The sequence below is a fragment of the Mixophyes fleayi genome, chromosome 8 (assembly GCF_038048845.1).
Source record: "Mixophyes fleayi isolate aMixFle1 chromosome 8, aMixFle1.hap1, whole genome shotgun sequence".
Classification (NCBI taxonomy): Eukaryota; Metazoa; Chordata; class Amphibia; order Anura; family Limnodynastidae; genus Mixophyes; species Mixophyes fleayi.
The window spans coordinates 24,883,240-24,906,975 of record NC_134409.1 but is presented as its reverse complement, the minus strand read 5'-3'; the positions used below and the strand labels follow the sequence as shown (position 1 = coordinate 24,906,975).

Below are 23,736 nucleotides of genomic sequence, written 5' to 3'. Positions count from 1 at the left end.
ATCATCCTCCCATTCAGCAGTAAATATATTGTGGAATTGGTGTTGTCTGACTGGAGTCTGTCCCATTTGGTCCTTAGTATTCAGTTCTACTCATCCACATTCATATAAAGATACTGTGAATATTATTATATGTGTATAAATGATAATATAAAATCACAATTTTACACATTTGATGAAATTTAAGGTTTGGTAATGTTATCTAGTATGTGCTTTGTACAAATTGGGTGTTCCATACCATAGTTATACGATAATTATGGAGATATTAACAATATGTGTATAGAATGTAAGCTCTCGTTGACAGGGTTCTCTCTATCTATTACATCGTGTCTGTCTACTGTCTGACTCCCTCATATATCCTGCGATGACCTTTACTACACTCTGTGAGTCCACCCAGCATCGCTCACACTCATCTGTCTTACTTATGTCTGATCTGGATTTGTATGTTTGTCTGGCGCTATGGAATCAGTGACGCCTTATAAATAAATAATTATGTGCTAACGAAGACTTTTTTTTTTAAATTATGATTCCAAGGAATTGTTGAAATTCATGTTTTGTTTTTTTTGTCTGTTTTTTAATGTCATCTGTTATGTATAATGTACAATAATGAGTGTATCGCATTATACCATACTTGCCAACTTTTCGATCAGACTTTACTACTGGATTCAAATCTTTATATGCTCTTTGAAAACCCATCTGTTTATTAGAGCTTACCTTATCCCTGATGATACTACTAATGCACCCTGACAACATTAACAATCTCCACTGTGAACCTTGATCCTCTTGTTTCAGTGTGCCCTTTTCCACTTAGAATGTAACCTCTCTCATGAGCAGGGCCCTCTATACCTTTGTTTTGATGTGTGCATTTATTTTGTCTACCTTGTATGTCCTGTTTTCCCTACTGCAGAGCACTGTGACGCCTTACAAATCTCTGATAATAATAATGCAAACAAAAAACACTCTCTCTCATCTACCCATAGACACGCTCTTGAACCTAGCAGACTTCTCAATATAAATTATTATAAAACACAGCTATAAATACTACAAATCAAGAAAACGCTGCATAATACACAGAAATAGCTAATATAAATGTAGAAACAAAACAAATGTTTTTATTTCAGCAAATGGACATATTTATCCATACTTACCTGTACATCAGACTCAACAGAAGTGCTTACAAACAGTTCAAATAAATCCAAGGTGACTTCTAAGATTCATAATAATTTACACTAGGGGAGCATTGTTTCTTATAATAAACAAATTTTCCCAATGAACATTGAAATAATAATAACAGAATTCACTGATTCATTGACATCAGAACCCACTGTTTATACAGATATAGGGAAGCACAATGGAGTTTGTAAGTCCCCCATGTTTTCATGAGATTCTTAAAGGTACTTTCCTCTTGCCATTACAAAAATACTGCTAGATTAATTCATACTTGCCAACTCTCCTGGAATGTCCGGGAGACTCTCGGGAGAGCAGGCAAGTATCCCGCATACTGGAATTTATTTGCCATAATGCAAATAAATTTGGGCCTCACCCCCCGCGACAAAATGAAGTTTTTGTTGCAGGGGTGGGGCCAAAATGATGCGATTGACCGCACCCCACCGCCTCCCGCCCGGGATCTCCTGGAATTAACTATGCAAAGGATGGCAAGTATGGATAATTGGCTTCTGACAAAATGGACCTTCTATTGTGTTTATAGGTGTGTTACGGATTTAAAATTTAAACTCCAATGAGGCAGGGACTGATGTGAATTATATATAATATCTGTACAGCGCTGCATAATTTGATCGGTGCTATATAAACAATAATAATAACAACATTATTTACAGCACTTGGCCTACAGGATGAGACTGTTGGCAGTGTGTTTTTATACAGGTCACAGATAACTTACATGACTTAATATCCATACTAATTTAAAATTGGGGCACGTTATGCCTTCTATTACACAACTTTACTAACAAACATTGATTATATTGGAACGTATCAAATATAAGTGATGAGATCAGGGGGTAAATGTATCAAGCTGAGAGTTTTCTGCCGGGTTTAAAAAATGGAGATGTTGCCTATAGCAAACCAATCAGATTCTAGTTATCATTTTGTAGAATGTACTAAATAAATGATAGCTAGAATCCGATTGGTTTTTCAAACACGCCGGAAAACTCTCAGCTTGACACATTTACCCCCCAGATGTTGATGCTGTCGTAGAAAAGCATACCTCCCAATTGTCCCGAATTGCAGGGACAGTCACGATATCATGATTATACAGATTTTGTCTTGTTTCAGGGGCAGTTGGGAGATATGTCCCACTTTGTGATACACCTTCAAGGCCACGTGTACCAGTGGCAGTTAAGCCCAGCACTGAAAAGGGTATTTTTTTTGTGGAGGGGCGGAGTGGCTGAGATAGCCCAGCGCTTCTGAGTGCTGAAAACACACCCGGATGGGGTGTGACATGCCCCTGTCTAGTTTCTAGTCTGACCATGTCGCCTACTGGGTAATGTACTGTCACTTGCAGTACTCCTGCTCACACTCTGTCCATAATTTGAAATCATTAATATTTGTAGATATGGAGAGGGCAATGCATGCCGGCCACACTTTTTATTTTCAAACCGTATAAAAATACAAAGACACATTTCTTCAAAAAGAGAAGGCAAACGGACAGTCCAAAGACAAAACCCCAATATTGCAGTATGACAACTAGGCATTGTAAAGTAAAGGTGTTATAACCATTGAACGAGGATCACAGTAGTTAGATGCAAGTGTCTTAGTCAAACATACCCAGGAACTGGAGAGTGGTGTGTGTGGAACCAGGACGTCCACACTGTCTGATATTTAGGTACAGTGTTGTTCAGAAAGGCAGTAATGTGTTCCATGGAGGAAATGTACCATATGTGATTAAGCAGCTCAGGTCTGGAGGGGGGCACGGGTTGTTTCCAAGTTCGGGCAATGAGCAATTTATCTGCCTGACAAATATGTGCGATTAAGTGATCAGTGGGTTTGCTAAGACCAGGGATTGGTTTATTAAGTAAAATCTGTAGGGATGTCCTGGGGACTCATACTCTTGTGGTCTGGTGAATGACATCAAGGGTGAGGTAACAGAAATCCCAAATTACTGGACATTCCCACCAAATATGAATGAGCATAGCCCCCAGCAGCGGTCCGTCACTGAGGGGTACATACAGTGGAGTTTGTCTGGAATCATAAACCAACGAGTGTAGATTTTATATCAATTCTCTTGAATACCTGCAGTGATGGGGACCTTGGCTGTTGGAGCACGAATGACGGACGATTCCTCGCTGTCCAGGGAGATCCCAAGGTCACGTTCCCAAGCCTCTTCATGAGATGCGAGAGATTGGTCAGATGTGGTTGTGATTGAACAGTACATAAGTGAAATATTCCCCCTACGGCCGGCTGAGTATGTGCATTTGTGTTTGAATAGAAAAAAGGGGCAACGTTTTTTGGTCCGAGATTGAGACTGTATGAAACCTTGGATTTGAAGGTATTGGAAATGTGTTGAGGGAGTAGGGTGACATGTGGTGCGTATAACTTCGTAGGCTGCAGGGGCTGATTCACCCATGATGTGGAGAAATCAGTCAATTTTGTGTGTTTTCCACCAGTGGGAGACTAAGGGCTAGATTTACTAAGCTGCGGGTTTGAAAAAGTGGGGATGTTGCCTATAGCAACCAATCAGATTCTAGCTGTCATGTTGTAGAAGGTACTAAATAAATGAAAGCTAGAATCTGATTGGTTGCTATAGGCAACATCCCCACTTTTTCAAACCCGCAGCTTAGTAAATCTAGCCCTAAGTCTGAGTGACCTGGAGGAAAACAGTGGATGGGTCTGGATTGGTGTCAGGGGGGATGGATAGGGGGCTAAATTGTGATGACTATTCACTATATCCCAGGTGGATAGAGTGAAATAGATAGAAGGGCATGTGTAGGTCTAGGCAGGCCTACAATTCCTAGGGAGCTACAGCAGGTGATTTAAAAGTATATTTGGGGTTAAGGCATTTTATATATCTACCCACATCTTGAGTCCCGGTTGATGTGCTAGGAGATAATGTAACTGAGTTGAGTGCCTAGCTAGTAATTGTGTATTAGTGGGAGACCAAGGCCTTCGGATTCCTTGGGCTTATAAAGTAAGGCTTTACTTAGTCTAGGTTTCCTTCTATTCCATATGAAATGGTTACATGAAGATTGTAGGGATGTCAGTACTCAATGTGGTACCGGAAGATGAATCTGTGTTTTTAAACATGTGACAAAACAGCAAGTTGTCATCTTGTTGAAACCAAACATGTGGAAACATTTATCATCATCACCACCATTTATTTATATAGCGCCACTGATTACGCAGCGCTGTACAGAGAACTCATTCACATCAGTCCCTGCCCCATTGGAGCTTACAATCTAAATTCCCTAATATACACACACAGACAGAGAGAGAAGGAGAGAGAGAGACTACGGTCAATTTTGATAGCAGCCAATTAACCTACCAGTATGTTTTTGGAGTGTGGGAGGAAACTGGAGCACCCGGAGGAAACCCACACAAACACAGGGAGAACATACAAACTCCACACAGATAAGGCCATGGTCAAACACAGGGAGAACATATAAACTCCAAACAGATAAGGCCATGGTTGGGAATTGAACTCATGACCCCAGCGCTGTGAGGCAGAAGTGCTAACCACTTATGTGCAAAACAGAAAACCACCGTTCTGCCCATCCAATATGTAAATGATTGTGTTTGCAATCAAAGGAGCTTTATTATGCATACACAAACTTCCAGCAGGAAGGGGTGCTAAAAATGCCAGCGCTGGCCCTTGTCCAAGTCGGGACAAAGTGTGCCACATGCAGATGCGCTAGGTTGCCCCAAACCCCCACCTTCAAAACACCTTTTGAATGGCTGCGCTCACCAGCGGCAAGTGGATGCAAAATCGACCCACCATGGTGAGCGGGAACATACCTCCGAATTTCCTGGAAATTGTTGCAGTCCCCTGTCTTTCCTAAATCAGGATCGTTGGGATGTATGCTTAAGCTGGGTACACACTACAGAATTTTCCACCAACTTTTTATGCCGTTCGATTTTACATGCGATCGATGTTCCGATCGATCGGTCCATGGACTGCATACACACTAGCCTTGTTTAGAACGATAAAGGGAAGAGCGGACGTCCCTTTAGCGACTTTTTACAGCCATGTTGGCGTGAGAAATGACTGTAATTTCGTACTCACTGTTGTGGATCGGTCGGAAGTTTATACACACTACACAATGGAAACGAGATTGGAACGAAAATATTAAACGGTACGACCAACCAAATGAGGCAACAATCGTCCATTTGGGCAGACTTTCGACCATTGTGTCACTGCACACACTGACCCGACTTTAGAACGAGCGGTCGTATGTCGGCTGATTTAGCCGATTATTGGATGAAAACTGTGTAGTGTGTACCTAGCTTAAGAGGAAGTATGAGGTACATTTTACAGCAAACTTCAGGTCACATGGATGTCCCAGTTTTTATTTTTTTTATTTAAAAATAAAAATATGAGGACCCAAATGTTAGCAGCATGTCTAATGTCAAAGAGGTTTGGCACTATGCCTCTTTGGTAACTCCTGAGAGCCGGCAGTAAGTAAATCAGTGACAGTCACTGGACTAACATGAGCCGGCCATGCGCGCTCCCAAACACCACCACCCCGCTGCGCGTGCTCGCGCGCTTCCTCCGCTGACGTGTGTCGGGGGCGCGCGCTCACACCGTGCCCGCGCCACACACGGGAAGAACGAGAGAGAAGGAGTAGAGAGGGAGGTGGGGGACATAGTAACTGGTACCGGGAGGGGAAGGGAGAGAAAGTCAACCGGGACGGCACGAAGAGAGAGAGAGAAAAGGCGTGACAGGGGAGGAGGACCCTCTGTGGAGGGCAGCCCAGCTGCGGACGTGAAAGGGAAGCTCCTCTCGGTAAGGGGGATACAGGAGGAGGGGGGGTCTCTGTGTAACGGGGAGGTAGGTGCCATGGTGATGCCCCTATCCCACCACCTCCTAGGGTGTATTCCATGTTTGTCCTGGCGCAGTTCTCTCTCTGCTCCTCTGGTTGCACCAGCCGACCTGGGATAAGTGCCCCCCTCCTCCCTCCTGTCACTGCCTCAGTATCCCTAACATCTGTGCCAGGCTGATGACAGAATCAGTGCCACTCTGGCAGCAAGAGTTAGGCTGGTACTAGGGTGCGGGGCAGAGACACTTTATACATTGCCAGGCAAGTGCAGACCTCCACACCTGCTACTCCTCTGACAACAAAGGGTTTTCTGCTTTAATTTGCCACATGTCCCCCTGGCAGTAACATTGCAGAACATGCTTGTAGCAGTGGTAGAGGTTTGACATAATACAGATACCATAGCAGTATAGTAGCATTTTGCCTTCTGATTGTTTCCCCCTGTTTTATGCAGGGGTTTGTCTTATCTCTTGTGATTCTTTTTATGATTACTTAATTATCTTACTGCTATATTTGTAGATTTACATGCCCTATATACCACCAAATTCCTGGCTACAATAGTTACATTGTGGTCACACAACTGTATGGAGTTGTCACTGTAGTTCTGATTTATCGCCAACAAAGAAAATCAGTGTCTCTGTTTTTTTTTCTTGTGTTTTTTTTATTTTAAATCTTGATTTGTCCAACCATTTCATGCTTACAGTTCCTTTTTATTATTTTTAACAGCAACTCCAGTGTGGCCTGTAAAAAAAGCTATTTGACTTTTGACCAGTTTCATTATAACTTATCACTGTGTTCAGTCATCCAATGCAAATAGTATAATAATCTTGTACCTGACCTGCTGCAGACACTGGTATTTCATAATGTTTGTAATACAGGAAAGGATAAATATGTGTCTGCAGATTAACCAGTACCAACTGTATGAGTGTTTTGTCAAGTAAACAAACAGTGAATCCTTTGGTACAGGTTTCTTTCGCGTAATGGTTCAGTAGGAGCAAAATGCCTTAGTGCTGTCAATAGTTACTAGTGAACGGATCTACTGAATATTTGTTTGGCCCAAAAAAATAGCTGTCGCCACTATTCTTTAGGTGACATATACCCTTTAAAGTGAAAAATGACCCTACCCGGGGTGGGTGTGTTATAGAGGACCTGTCAAAATCTGCAGTCACATAGATTTTGGCTTCTGCCACTTAGGTGGTGGTGCACCTTAAATATTTTGTGTAAAGTGCATGTTCACATACAAGGGGGTATATTTACTAAACGAACTGCTGATTCTCGGTGCTTTGCCATCATTTTTTTTAAACGCAATTTTATTAAGTCAAACCCCAATGGGCTTTGTCTTTTAATAATGCCTTTTTAAAAAAATGAATGCAAAAAGTGTCAAGAATCGACGGTTCGTCGGAACCGCCACTTAGTAAATATACCTCTAGGGCTATTTAAATTTTAGCCTAGTGCAACATTTGTATGTTATTCTGGTACTGCTATACTGGAGCCATTACATTGTAGATGTAGGCAGTGGTCAAAGTGAATGGAATTTGATAGTTTTACAATGAAAGCAGTAGGAGAAGTAGCGGTATGGCATTCCACTGTATACCAGCCCACTTCCACCACTGTAGGTGATATTTGTAAACATTACACTTAGTGATTAGCATCCTCACAGCACTGGGGTCATGAGTTCGATTCCCGACCATGGCCTTATCTGTGTGGAAATTGTATGTTCTCCCCGTGTCTGCGTGGGTTTCCTCCGGGTGCTCTGGTTTCCTCCCACACTCCAAAAACACACTAGTAAGTTAATTGGCTGCTATCAAATTGACCCTAGTCTCTGTGTGTATGTTAGGGAATTCAGACTGTAAGCTCCAGTGGGGTAGGGACTGATGTGAGCGAGAGCTCTGTACAGCGCTGCGGAATTAGTATATAAGTAGCTGGGGATGATGATCACTAGACCACAGCCCTACATGGGATATGAAGCAGTTTGCAGAGCATCTTGACAAGCTAATCTATTGGTATGGTGTTTTGACTTTTCCTGTAAAAATACTGGGTATTAATATGAGGCCATGCCTGTAAACTATATCTGTGCTGGAAAACTTTATATTAACTTTGTTTAACATCAACAAACTTAGACTGTGTGGCAATACTCTAATTTGTCGCCTTCTAGTTTGTGGTTTTACACATTATTGCAAATAGTTTAAACTAGGGCAAATCAGTATGCATAGTGGCCTACTGTCTTATCACCAGCTATATTGCATATTAGTGCAGTTCTGCTCTTCCTGCCTTGCACAACACATGAAAAAGCAAGTTACTGTTTATTAGTAATGCTGTCAGGTTAAAATGAGCATTTATTGGCTGTTAGACAATACAGGTGTGTGGTACTGTTCCCATTGTCTATTTTAAAGAAAATGCTTCAATTATTCTATAAATGGCTTTTTTTTGTTGTGTTGAAGTTGTATACATTGTGCTGTGTCACATATTTCATAAGCCTCAGGTTTTCAGTGTTTCTTAACAGGTGTGTTGGCATACATTTGTGTGTCAGAGGAATGTAGGAGTAATAGGTGAAAAGTCTTTGCAATTAAAAGGTCACAATATATAGCTTTGATCTTATGTATGCTGTAGGCCATGGCAGCCAATCAGATGTGAGCTTTCATCACTCTGGCTACACTAGACTACACTTTGGTTAGTGTCTATTGGTTAAGCACATCTTTGCTTTTGCACCATGAAAATAACTCCCTTTATGTGAATTTGAATTTTTTTTTATGATAAAAAAAATAAGGAGATTGCATAAGATGCACACAACACTTATTGTGTACAGTAGTCTATTAGCCAAGATATGCTTGCCTTCTAGGTGGCTGTATTCAGCAGCTTTTCAGTGACTTACTGCCATGCTCTGCAGAAAGACACTGCTTATTTTGTAGGTTTGCCTGTATAACCTATAGCGATAATTACTTATATCTTGGTGCTCTGTTTGTGACAGTGTCAAATTGCTACTACAAGAAGCAAATTCCTGTCTCGCAGGTAATCTTTTTTTCCGAAATTTATTTTTACATTTGTTGTTTCTTTAATAATTCCGTATATTTTGTTTTTAAATGCTGCACACAGAACATAAAAAAATAGTTTGGGCTGGAGAACACTGCTGCAAATGGGTGCTTTGCCTGCACCTGTGTTCTTTGACCTGAGGCGCCTTCCATGCAGCCAAAACGCACCTTAAAAAGGGGAACTATAAAGATATGTGAATCTGTAAACACAGTGCCAGTCCAGGGTGATCTATAAGGATATGCCACTCTGTACACACCAGCCTTCAGTGCCAGTACAGGGTGATCTATAAAGCATGCCACTCTGTATACACCAGCCTTCAGTGCCGATGCAGGTTGAACTTCTCCTTTCATGTTAGGATCTCACTAAAAATTACGCTGTAATCACCAACAGTTTACAGAGATTTTATTAACTTCCTTATAAAGTTGGCTGGCAGACACTATCGTTTCTATTTATTGCAGTCACTTAGATCACAGGTGTTGAAGCAGGGGAGCATTTTGAAACCTATTTAGCTGGCATTTACATAGCTGTTTATGTGCGTCAACCAAAACTGCAGTGCTGGCACTGAACACAATTGGACCTTTTTTTGGGTCTGGTCTGAGATCATCATCATCAATTTATATAGCGTCACTAATTCCACAGCACTGCACATCAGTTGTTGCCCCATTGGAGCTTACAATCTAAATCCCCTAACATACACACACACACACACACACAGACCGAGAGAGACTAAGGGCAATTTGATAGCAGCCAATTAACCTACCAGTATGTTTTTGGAGTGTGGGAGGAAACCGGAGCACCCGGAGGAAACCCACATAACAACGGGGATGTTGGATGTCTGGTGTGAGGTGGGTGATGCACTTACCTGCACAAATTTGTGCACATGCAAAAATTGTTTATGACCTCTCATTTAAAGAAGAAAATCTCTGCTATGAAACAGCCTCCCTTGTTTTTTGGTGGAGATTCCAGAGCTGGATTCCCACCGATAATTTGCAGTAACATTTCTACAATTGGCTGTTTTATATGTTGTACACTCCTGCAATGCTCCTTGAATAGTTAGGATGGGTTTAGTCCACCAGCTTCTCAGCTGTCTCCTCTGCATGTTGTGAAATAGGGAGATCTGGTAGTGTAGGTGATGGGGAGGTCCTATGTGGGGATGTTCGTGAGAAATCAGGGCCTACATGTATAGGGTAGGGTGTCTATATAGCATTGTCCAAAACCAGATTTCCCTAAAAGGGAATTCTAACCTTATATTTTTTATTTTCGGGTAGGGTGTCTATATAGCATTGTCCAAAACCAGATTTCCCTAAAAGGGAATTCTAACCTTATATTTTTTATTTTCGCTTTGCATATGTACAAGTATTGAGGGATCATTATCTAAACACATTTGCCTAGAGATAATTGTTTTTTGTATCTTTTATTACGAATTACATTTTAATTATGCTATTAGTCTAGTTTTCATTGTACAAGAGTGTTTGATGTTGCAATGCATGTGCAATAGACATAAATGAACCATTAAAATAGCTGTGTAAGCTCATACTGACCCCTTGAGGGGTTTTTCATTATTTTCCTCTGTGTAGTGTTCTGAAATCTGAGAAGTGTTCATGTGCTTCGTTTGCTTCCTTTCATATTACGTGTAAGTTTATGTTACAATTTTCTTATAAAAGATGAATATTATTATCTGTTGTTATATCACTGAATATTTGTTTATAACATTGAAGTGGGGGTCTATTAAAACAATAAAGGCACTGCAGCGCCGTTTGTTGTATTTTTCTGCTAACTTTTTATTATGGTCTTTTAATAAGAGAATAATAAAACAAACAAACTGGATTTTGCACTTACTGACCTGTGAAATACAGTTTTAGGAAAAATGTTACTAAATCTGGCGCTATGTAAATAAATGATGATGAAGAATTTCTATTAGTTCAGATGTCTGTAAGGAGAAGTTTGGAGTTTACATGACAACTTTAATAGCTAAATAGTGGTTCATTCACGGGAGCGTTGAAAAAATATGCTGGTTAAAAGCATAGACAATACATTGTACTTTGTCCGCTCTTTAATGGAGCGTTAGTAGCATGTGCATTAATGTGTCCCTACAGCATAGCGTATCGAGTGCTTAATGGGCGCTGCCATAATTTTACTTGGTGGTTATGATTTCCGAATGCTGCAGACACGATTGAAATTGCCACAAACTCTTATTAGAAAGTGTGTGTACAGGTCCATTTATGTACATTGCGAGCAACTTTAATGGGCTTTAAAAAATGTTTCTACAAGACAAAAAGCCTTAACGGATAAGAAGGGATAAGGTGTTGAGTCTACAGTGTAAAGGGAAACCATAGCCTGTATTGTCTGGTGCATTTTCGCAACAGTAGGAGGTGTGGTCCTTTCACCTTTCGTAGACTAACAAGAACTATTTCAAGTGAAATTGGTGATAATATAAGTGACAAAGCTTTCCCAGGAAGTGCTGTAATTTAATAGCAGCAGCTCCAGTTGTTTTGCCCACTCACTGATGGTGCACCCTGGTTCCTGGCGGACGGCCAAGGCTCTGCGTCATAGCTGAGGTTTCCAGGCTGGCTCGGTGATGGTAAGGAGTGTGATATACAGGAGGAGCTTGGGAGAGCTTTCATTAGCATCATACACACAGGCATTTTAAGCACATTCTTATTAAATGCATTTTCGCGCTTCTAGGACAATAAGGAATGTGAGACTGTACTGTACATTGTACCTGTACACACTGTCTTACAAGCATTCACTTCACGTCCGTGTTGATGTTGCCTGCAGCGTTCAGATAACCGGTTTTATATTATAATTTTTATTATTATCGCATTGTTTAGAACAGGCCTGTCCAGCCTGCGGCCCTCCAGATGTTGTGAAACTACAAGCCCCAGCATGCTTTGCCGGCAGACAACCAGTTGATAGCTGGCAGGGCATGCTGGGACTTGTAGTTTCACAACACCTGGAGGGCCGCAGTTTGGACAGGCCTGGTTTTGAACATAGGACATTCTTTTGGTCCACATTTAAACACGCCTTGCGTTTATCCAATGTCCATTAGGAAGGTAAGTCAGGCACAATTAGAAAATAACAAAAATTCAGCTGATGAATTGTTTTCTCAGCTGTCCTGAAAAGCAAGGAATGTTAGCCATTCCTCTACATCATCAAATACAAACTCCTTGGTTTAGTGCGACACTAAGGATTTGTGTAACTGAGGTGAGGCGACAAGTATTGAGTGATCCTTCTTTTCCAGACTTTAGGTTTTTGATGACACCGCAGGCCGCTGCTTGGGAGGAAGTCAAGCAGAACAGAAATTCCAGTTTTCCCAACCCCCGCCCTCTTCAGAGTTGGTGTGTGAGTCTTCTGCAAAGTCAAAGGAGCTGTTTATTATTTGTTTTATATTGCACATACAATATTACATGTGGCTGTTCACATACTTTTTAAACACTGTTTTCCTGCTTGACTTACAGTCTAGTTTGTTGCCTCGGACACAGAGTTAAAGCCAATTGTCTATAGTCACAAGAAACTGACGCAAGGTGGGAGATTCGATCGCCGGCGATGTGGCACGTGGACATCACCGTGACGTCCGTCAGCGCACACTGCCTGTAATTACAGTAGGAATCTCTGCTCCTTTTTCCTCGCATCTCTATGGGGTGAGGTGTCTTCGCGGACGTTCCAGAGACACCTTGTGCCGAATTGAATCTCCCCCTAGGATTCATACTAAAGTCTATTCACAGGCATAGTGCTCTGTGTTCAGTTTGGACATAGATGTGCTTGTCCAGAATGGACATATATCATGGACCCAGGATAGTGCAGTTAGTGTAACATACTTTGGTGGATCATGGTAATTGATGACCAGATATTCCTGCAGTCCCAGTTGACATCATAATTTACTTATAAACTGCCACAGATTCCTCAGCATCGGACAGTGCGCCTTAAGATACATGAATACAACATGACAAATACATGAATGCACATAAGTATAATAAATACAATTTAGCATAATAGCAGACGTGTGATAAAATCCCAATTATGCAAGTATGAGTAATGCTCAAATAATTACAGGTAGCACAAAACCAAGTGCAAATTCCATGTGTATGTGTAAACAATCAGTATAGGTCACACAAAGAATTCAGCGTAAGGACATCACAAGGAGGTAGATAGACATGAGACATAGTGCACAAGAAAATCTTTGGAGATTCCTTAACGTAATAAGCGGTATAGTGCGCACCCGGACATCGCAATGATATCCGATGGCACAACGCTCTAAATTGAGGCAGCGCCATTGCTCAGCAGAGATGGGCTGCTGCTGTGGTAAAATTAAATTTTGCTCACTTTAAATCTGAAGGACCTCTTGGAAGTGGTGGTGTGGAGAATGAGATCAAGCTTTTTCCGTGGTTTGTTTGCACTCGGGTAAGCCACTCTCCACTTCTTCCAACTAACATATTGTTAATGTCCTCTGGTGTTGGACACATTTAAGTAGCCTTTTTGCCATCAATTGTGTAATGCTAGGCTTTAGCTATGCAAAACCATTTTATTTTATTTAAATTTGTTTTATCTCTTGCATCTCCTTTGCTAATCGCCCCCCCTTAATGCTAGTGGCATTCTATATGAAAAAGATTTACCTAGTATTCTACTAGTTTCAAATGAAAATAGACCCTGTAGTTAATTACAAAGCAAGTCTTCTGTCCATGCCTGTTAAATCATATCTGTAGAACAGTACCATCTGGTGACTGAGATATCAAGAAATTAGTTTAATTGTTGATGGACATTAGCAAGACTGAAGCCTCTTTTAGACTTGGGAGTACTTTGCTTCAGGTAGCGGAAACTTCCAAATAAGTGATTCTTCATTATGAAATGCAGAGTAGACGTTGGTGTATTAAATATGCCTCCTTGTAATTTGTAGGTCATGCATTCTGTTTTTTTGTTTTTTTTTGCAGGACTTATATTTTATAGAGCTGCTGTTAGACCTAATAGGATAACTTGCCTCGTTATTGTTAATAACTGCTGTAGAGAATTGTTACATAAAATCCAGTGAATTATAACCAGGGCTGACAGAAGCCGTCTCTTGTGTTCGTTCATTGTCGCCTGGTCCAGATTACATGATATAAAGACTAACTACATGAAGCATTGTGAGTCACGGATGAGTAGACACAGGGTTGGCGTGGTGGAGATCTAAGACATTAAATCAGCCGCTAAACCTAATTAGTTAGATTATAGCTTGCTTTGAACATGTACTTAGTTTACATAAGAAAAACAAGTGTAGAGAAATCTAGATTATTAAGTAAATATATTATAATGCAACATTGGTTAAAGTAAACTCTAAACTTGGATAATTATCTTTCCTCTAAAAGTAGCTAAATAAATTATTGAACCCCCCCCCCCCATCAGTGCTCCTAAATTTGTGAGCAACTGAGATTTCTGCATTTTTATGTACAAGTAGAAATAGCTTCTCTTTTACTGGTTATAGCAGTGTGCTGGGGGATTTTGTTGGGGTGTTTGTTCCTTTTAGGATAACCCCACCCTTTCAAGCACCTGCTATGAACCTATAAATTGATTGAGCAACTTCCAAGTTTGTATTATTTTGCTATCATTGCAGGCTGATGAAAGCATTTATTAGTATAGAGATCATTATTGCTAATGTTGTATTTTTGCTGCTCTGTGTTCATGCGCCTAACATTAATTTGCACAAATCTTGCAGGAAGCAGTGTCGAAGTGGTACCTGTGCACAGAGGGGCTGACTCTCAATGAGGTGACATGCTGGTCTCTGGGACTAATCTTTAGATGTACTTGCCACAACTGGTGCTGTGTGAGCTGCTTATATTTCCTGAATGCTGGCTTTAATCACCACCCCCAGGGAGGGACTGGAGTTAGGACTTAAGCCCTTCCAGAGCTTCTCTCGGTAGCATTTCATAGAAAACCGAGGAATCGAACAGCAGGGCTCGGGCTCATGTTCCTCTGAGTTGCAGACGATATTTAGGACAAATGAAGAGCACAGGTAATTTGTGTATAGTGTGTACACACAAATCTGCAGACTGATTGGAACTTCAGTCGTTCGTAAAATCGTTAGTGATAACAAATTGGTCCATAGTTTTTGTAGTGTGTACATAGCCTTACACAGCAAAATATACCTACAAGTCCATACCAATGGATTACTAATGATGAAGCATATGGAACTACCTCTACCTTCACTCAAATGCCTCAATCATCTTTGTTTCCTCGAAGACCTGGGAATCCACTGATAAATATCTGTATAGTGTGTGTATATCTATAATATAAAAGCCTAGCGGCGTGTGTTAGTCTGTGTGTAAAAAAAAACCAAGCTGCAGCGCCACCTGCTGGGCGGAGTTATACACTGACCTACTAAATTCTTAGCATTATCTAATATATAAAAGTAAAAGCCTAGCGGCGTGTGTTAGTGTGTGTGTGTGGAAAAAACTATTTTCTCAGAAAGGGCTCATCCAATTGACCTGAAATTTGGTATACTGACATTATTTGACAAAAAAATTAGAATAGTGAAATCAGTTAACTTACATCATCCCCCCTTCCCCCCGTGGGAGGGGTAGTAAAGGCTAAATTTACGAGTTGAGGGGTCAAACTCATTTTCGTGAGGTAATTTTACCTCATGAACACACATTAAAAAGGGCGCTTGCATCGGGAAGTAACGCTCTTCCCCTGAGGAGGCCTGGGCTAGGCCCAAATGCATGACAAGAACCTTTTTAAGTAGCTTGATTTGACTAGAATGCATGAGTATCATGCAAGGGTTAACTTGTGTGTGTGTGTGTGTGTGTGTGTGTATATATATATATGTATATATATATATATATATATATATATATGTCACAGTGACTTTAGGGGAAAGAAATATCATCTGACCACGTGCTTACACTGTGAAGCGCTTTCTTCCTCTAGTGATGGGATCCCTCTAACCACCACTTGCAGTTGTCGTTGATTGATCGATAGACCACTTTTGCACTACTGCTCTATATCACTGGTTCCCAACCTTGTTACACTGGGAGCCCCCAAATATTTTTCAGCGCTTCACAGGATTAACAAGACAGTGAATACTTAACCTCAAGGGTGTTTTACAAGACAAGTTTACAATGGGAATAATTAATTTCTTGACTTTTAAAGATTACTTTGTAAGAAGCTAATGTTAACTTTATATTTTTAACTGCAAGACCACAAAAAGAAAGGAGTGCACATAGATAGGGCACTGACCTTTATAGAAAGCAGAGGATATTAATTTTTAATTTGTACCCAAAAGCCGAGCAATGGCTGACTCTTGAATGATGTTTTAAGATTAAAGTCATCTGCAATTTCAGTTGTAACGCTGAGGAGATGTTGATCTCTTTCAAAAGGATTATTAGTCCAATTATTCTCTTCTGACGTGACTGGAAAGTATACCCTACATGATATGCAAAGTTTTTTGGAAATGTTCAATAACGTTACATTGTACATCATGGATGAGTTGTAGGTTGTTTTCTATTACAATATCGTGAAGGGCACTGAAGCATTCAATTTAATTTTTTGCAAATGTTTGCTCCCAAAATCGCAATCTTTTTAACATGGACTCTATTCGACCTTGCACATTAAAAACTGTTGCATTAAGACGTTGAAGAGTCTCCTTTAATTCCTTAATTTTTGAACAAATATCTGCTAAATATGCCAGCATTTGGATCCATACAGCATCTTCCATTACGCCGGACAGGTCAAATGGGTGATCTAACAAAAAAAAGTCTTGGTCAGGTCTGAGTTCAAACAAGCGCGCAAGAGCTTTGCCACGTGAAAGCGATTTTTCTTAAGTATGCAGCAGCAGAATAACACTTTTATTTTTTCTTATCCTTTTTTCCCAAACGTGCCAGGAACAATATCTTTGGCACATGGAGCAATCACATTCTCTGCTATAGTGTGAGTTTCAGCAGCTTTTGACACTCTGTAACTTGCTTGATATGATGCTTCAAGTGCATTTACATTATCATGGCTGGCAACTGACACAAACGATACAAATTGCATTGTAGGTCAGCCAATTTACGCTTAAAAAATCCACAGGCTTGTCTTTATACAAGGCATGTTTAGTTTCTAAGTGGTGCTAGTGAAGTAGCGATGGTTTAGGCTACTGATCACAAGCACTTTACCACAAACAACACACTGTGGGTTTGGTTGCTCTTGATGCCCAATATATGTAAAACCAAATATTTGTATTTTTTGCATTTTGAGAGATTATCTTTTTGTTGGGCATGAAGATGTTTTGGAGGGGGAGGTGGCAATTCAGCAGATGGTTTATTCGATTCATTAGTTGATGCGGCTGCATTTTGTGTGTGTTTCAAGGCCAACATTTTTACTTCCCTTTTTTAACCAACCATCCATTGTGTGTTCTAGCCAGAAAGAGGTGATTCGCTCTCTGTGTATATATAGTTATTTATTAGGTAGAAAACATGGTTTTATTGTTGTTGAAGGTGTGTGCTTTTCTGGTTAGGAAAAGCATGCAGGAGGAGGCTGTGAGCAAGGGACGTTTTAAGAAATGAGTGGGTCCATGTGCAGCATTAGTCCTAGGGCCCCTCCACCGCTGAACAAAACGCAAATAAAGGTGCACATTTATTCAAGCTAAGCAAAATGCTATCTAGCCCATTTAAATTGCTGCAAAGCAGAATAGACTCCATTGTTACTACAGTAAAGTTTCATATCTCCAGATGCTGTAGAACTAAAAGTACCTTGCTAGCTACAGAAGTTCTCAGAATTCTAACACTTCCCTTACTGAACGGACTTGATTTGTCACCTGACACGAGACGCATCACAAGTAGATCCATCCACATGACAATAAGGACAATAGTGCAGACATTACTGTTTTTTTTTTTCTGAGAACCCTTCAGGAAACACTGCAAGTACCCCTGAGGGTTCCTGAACCCCTGGTTTGGAATCGCTGCTGTACATGAACAGTTGCTGCTTCTGTTTTCAACTGGGAACTTCCAAGAATTTTAACATGGAATCACCTCTATTTACTACTCTGTCCATTATCTATATTATATATTGTACACTAAGCTATATAGTAATTGTAGAATTTCACAAGTGCTGCATGGGACAACAGAGTTTGATTGCTGTGTTAGTGATAGACAAAATTCCAGAGCGAGAGATCCATAGCACATAAACATTTTCTGCTGGCATCTAGATTTCTCCAGAGGTCAATGTGCCTACAGTTTTCTAATTATACATCATTGTGTCCAATGCTGGTCTTTGATTCTTGTTTTAATCTCCAAGAGAAGATACTTTATTTATTGTTGAATAGTCTGGGTCACAATTTCTATGTGAATATACACAAGGCTAGAGATGATCAGCTGCACATTAGCAACTGAATGATTCACAATGTAGGGAAGTGATACTCAAACTGTGGGTTACAAGATTAAGTGGGATTCCAGAAACTACTGTTGGGCCCCCCTGTTTCTCAATTATTGTGACATTTGAGGCTACAAGAAGGTTCAGCACTAGCAATTTAGAACACAGATGGGCATCGCACATTCAGGTGTAGACACTTGGTTCCCTTGAGAGTGGGTGGGGATGGGCTTTCATGCTACTAGCTTGTAGGGGATTAGTTTTGTTAATTAACTAAACTGTAGAACAACAATTTCCAGTAAAAGGAATTTCATCATATCTTGAGAGAGAGTCCAGCTATTAGAAGTGACTACTATGCTAACCCCTTATTATACCAATTAATATGCTAATCACTCAGTGGGCACAGGTCTGCTCGTCTCCAATTTCCCATGCAGGTATATCGATCCACAAGGAGCGGAAAGAGCACAAACATGTAGATAGTTGGGCGTCGGGGGGGGGGGGGGGGGGGGGTGCGAGAGGAGCAGTGAAGAAGCACAACGTTGTTCAATGTGGAGCAGTGAAGAGGCACAGCGTCGTTCAATGTGGAGCAGTGAAGAGGCACAGCGTCGTTCAATGTGGAGCAGTGAAGAGGCACAGCGTCGTTCAATGTAGAGCAGTGAAGAGGCACAGCGTCGTTCAATGTGGAGCAGTGAAGAGGCACAGCGTCGTTCAATGTGGAGCAGTGAAGAGGCACAGCGTCGTTCAATGTGGAGCAGTGAAGAGGCACAGCGTCGTTCAATGTGGAGCAGTGAAGAGGCACAGCGTCGTTCAATGTGGAGCAGTGAAGAGGCACAGCGTCGTTCAATGTGGAGCAGTGAAGAGGCACAGCGTCGTTCAATGAGCTACTGGCATACCGGGAGCACTATTCTCCTTGTCATTTCTAGGGCAGCCGCTATTTAAGTATATATGAATAAAAAAAAGTCCTGCAGTCCTCCTTTAGATTGTAGATTAAGGTTTGTGAGTGGATTGTGCTGGAATTTACATATAACTATTGGGGGAAAAAGTACAATAGGGAGAAAGTTCTTCTGGCGACATACAGCTCCTAAGACATATTCACTTAAGTCTAAAGATCGCGGATACTGACCACACGTTACCGCAACGTCGCAGATTTTCGTGCCCACCCCATAGGGTTGCGAAGGGAAATCTGCAATGTTGCGGTACCGTATTGTCACTTTACACAAGCAGCTGCGATATTTAGACTTAAATTAATATGCCCCTGTATTTCTATCTTTCATACAGTTTATTTAGCAGCTATATTAAATAGTATTTTTTTTTTACTGATTTTGTAATGGTGATCTTACTTGTTTGAAACATGTCTTATGGGTTTCCTCTATATGTATTTTTTTATGCAGTGGGTTAGAGAACATGAAGGGTGGATAGTTAAGTTAGTCTTGGCATATTTATCAGGCCTCTGTTTGGAGGAAAAAGTTGTAACAATTGGAAATATTTAGTCATTCTGTGCTCCGCTTCTGTCATGGGCAGCCTTGTACTCAGAGTAGATGTTGTTTGTGAGATTGTTAAGGTGGTTTTCTTTGCTTTTAATTATATCTTTTACTGGAATTCCCCACAATCTTAGACTAGTTTGTTAGGGTTGTGAAACCCTCCCTTTGTTCTCAGTACATCCATTTTGTTACTACCCACTTTCATAAAGAAAATTTAGTGGCAAATTGCTATTTTAGTCAACTTTGTATTTTCAGAGCGTATATTGTCTAGTTAATAAAATACATATTGGTTGTGTTTGAAAAAGTCATAGTTGTGACTTTTGGCTTAAGTATAAATTGAACGTTGTGTGGTATAGAACATGTTTAGTTTTCATGGTCTAAAGTCCTTATGGTAATGTTAGCTGGATATTTTCATTTTGTAGTTTTACAACTACGGCCTTACATACTTGGTGTGTGCTGTAATAGAGATGTTGATTGTCGTAACTTTATTTTTATTTTTTGCCATTTAAATGCTTAGAATCTTTGTGCTGTTTTTTTCCCCCTCTTTAAGTTACTTTAGGTTCATTTAAAGTGTACCTATGGCCTACTGTACAGAGGAAGCAGTGAGACTTAATCGTCTGCTCCTAGTCCGGCTTCCTCTACGCGTGGCGAGACCACTGTTGTGCGGGACAGAGGAAGCCAGAATGCTGGATAACATTCTCTCTCCTGCAGGAAACGCTCTGTGTAGTAAAGCAAGAAATAACTAGTGGTGATATATCTGATTTAATGGACAGATGCACTTTTATATACAAACTCTTCTCTGTTTTGGATGAAAACATCTCCTGTTATTGTTTTCTTTACTACACAGTCTAAACAATACCGACATCTCTACTGACTCAGTGTTACCTAAATGTGTCTTACATAGTTTCGTCTGATTGAAGTTACATCATGGAGTAGACCTGGCCTTTAGTGTCTAGCACAGTGGAATTCTTAGGCAGACTCTTCCAAATATTGTGTTTCCGAGGACTCTTGTAGAGATGCAATATTCCCAGTGGTTAATGTGGCCAGAGATTAGTGTGTGCTTCGTCAGGATGCATGGAGATGGTTGATATAAGACGGTGTTTGTACAGGGAGAGGTGCAGAGTTGGCTGGAGTAGAGGCGTTACCTGTGAAGTTCAGAGTAGACGCCCCCGTTCCCCTCTTTTGCAGAGCAGTGGTGAAATGTGATTTTTAGATTATGAAGCAACATCACTGCAATAAGTTGGGGGTTAGGGCATGTTTTCAGGAGCGTTCCTTGTTATGCAGATTGGGACATGACCATTTCCAGCCCGCATTGAATTTCGTGCCAGAGAGCTAGCAGCACCTCCTGGAATACTCTAAATGGGACCTGCATGTTGCACTTTGGTTGAAGTGAATCTTCCGGCGCACTCCGAGCATTAAACACTTCACACACATTTGCCACATTTAATAGAGATTTCCTGTGTTCCCACACTCTTTAATATAAATCGTATATGGGGCTAAACTGAACAGTAAAACAGAAAAGTTTATTGAAATTCCACCACGATAATATGCATCACAATAAATATCTCATAAACCACGTATATTGTACATCTCCACACTGATATCACAAACCTGATATATCCTGATCACTATACAGAGATCCCACCAGTATTACACACTTGATACACACTGATCATTATATATACTGTACATGTGATGGTCACAATTGATATAACATCTGACAACTTTGAACTCTTTAATGCAAAGATTTTTAGGCTACTTGGGTCCCAGGAATAGTAAAGCTATTTATAGGATACAAGTCTTGAGTGAGGAGTTTTATTCAGTAATTAAGTGCATAGAATGTATTTTTTTTTTAAGTCTGAAAATTGCCAGTTGCCCAGTGTCTGCTGCCATATAGCACTGTGTGTGGGTTACCTTTACTGGAAAACTATCTTACTGTCGGGCTAGAGAGGCCACATAGAGAGTAGTGTGCTGTGACGAGAATAATGTAAGACAACAATATGCTTTATGGTGTATTACATTAAAGTACAATAAATATCTAAGGTACCAAAGTTTTAGGGTACTGTAACATTAATGCTGGCAATTATGTTGCAGAGGATCGCAGGACACGTTATATGTAGGATATGGTGGTGTTGTTGCCAGGAAGGTCAGTCTATGAATCTCTGCAGGATTTGCCAGTGGATGGAGTGCACGGCCCTTTCCTGAACATTTATCCTCTAACATCCTGCTGTGACTTGTATTCTGGAAGGAACAGTTTTCTTTTCTTCTTATAACATTGTTTTGTTTTGTCGTCTTTTGAACATAAAATATGAAATTTTGCAAAATCTGAATCTCTGACCTAGAAGTGATGATAGTGTCAAGTCTTGAAAGAGGAATCTTAAACTGATTAGTTTTTCTCTAGGGAGAGGTTACACGAGCATTGTGATGTAGTTCTGAAAATAAGGAAGTAATTGAGGTCTACAGAGCGTTGTACTGTTTATCCATGGTTTCATCTCTGCTTACAAATATGCCACAATTGCGTGGTGACCTTTACTTCTGTATTGGTTATCTGTTACTTTAACTATGCTGTTAAATAAAACTAATTACTGAACCCTATCGATTGTAAGCTTGCAAACAGAGCCCTCTTACTTGTCTATCTGTATTTATACAGTATTGGTTTAGTACTGTGTTTGTTCCCAATTGTAAAGCGCTATGGAATATTGTGGCGTTCTCTAAATAAATATAGATAATTTGTTCACAGGCTACAAATGTGTACTGTGTCTCTGCAAAATGCAGGACAGTCACACCTTACATTAAGAAGATAGTTTTGTTTTAACAAACTTATTCCTCAGAGTGTACCTGTCTCATACACACAGTGTAATTACGAAATAATAATGATCCTGTTGGTTCACTATGAAGTATTGGATTGAAAAGGCTGTACAGGTACACACTATGGGCCTGATTCATGAAGGAACTTAAATTAAGAAGTTTCTTATTTCAGTCTCCTGGACAAAACCATGTTACAATGCAGGGGGTGCAAATTAGTATTCTGTTTTGCACATAAGTTAAATACTGACTTTTTTTTCATGTAGCACACAAATATCAACTTTAAATTTCAGTGTACAAATAAGCTATCAAGTATTTGTGTGCTACATGAAAAAAAAAGACAGTATTTAACTTATGTGCAAAACAGAATACTAATTTGTACTCCTTGCATTGTAACATGGTTTTGTCCAGGAGACTGAAATAAGACGTTTCTTAAGTTAAAATCCTTAATGAATCAGGCCCTACATTCCTGTTATTGTTGGTTTAATCCACCAATAGGCCATGTGTCCTTCTAATGAACAGTGATAGTAACCTGTTACAGTTTGAGCTTACTGTAAAGAAATAACATTGCCCTGCTTTGCGTTCAGTTTACGCTGACCACACGTTATTGAATGTACCCAATTTGGTCACAGGTTAGTGGAAACGTTCCACACATCCAGTTATGTGACTTACATTTGTGACCCTTTCCAAAATTGTCTGACATGCCCTCAGATACACACTTGCCACAGAATGCCACCAATTGCCATAAAATGACCTCATGTGCCACTCAGACCCTGATTGAAAGGAAAAATCCACCATGTTAACAATATTAAGAAATGTATTGTAGTGATGGCATATCATTTAGACTGTAAGCCCCAATGGGGCAGGGCCTGATGTGAGTGAGTTCTCTGTACAGCGCTGCGGAATTAGTGGCGCTATATAAATAAATGGTAATAATAATAATATAATAAAAATCAGATTGGTAGAGAACACACAACTTACTTATATTACTCACCTTGTAACTCCGTCTGGAGCCGCAGAGGAAGGAGTGAGACCGCACCGCGCTTCATCCTCTCCGAAAGATGTGCAGTGTGACTTCCCTGCATTGTCCAGGGAAGGGGCCTTGAACCAGAAACCAT

General features: G+C 40.4%; 1 protein-coding gene across 2 annotated transcripts in view; it reads left to right on the top strand.

Moving 5' to 3' along the window:
* The first annotated feature begins 5,743 nt into the window (after window positions 1-5,743).
* The window catches only part of RABGAP1L (RAB GTPase activating protein 1 like), a 244,643-nt gene continuing 226,650 nt past the window's right edge, over window positions 5,744-23,736 (top strand). Inside the window, exon 1 of one of the 2 annotated variants that reach the window (XM_075182155.1) lies at window positions 5,744-5,953. The gene's annotated coding sequence lies outside the window, so the exon portion shown is untranslated. The remainder of the gene's footprint in view (window positions 5,954-23,736) is intronic. The other variant, XM_075182154.1, reaches the window with a different exon arrangement.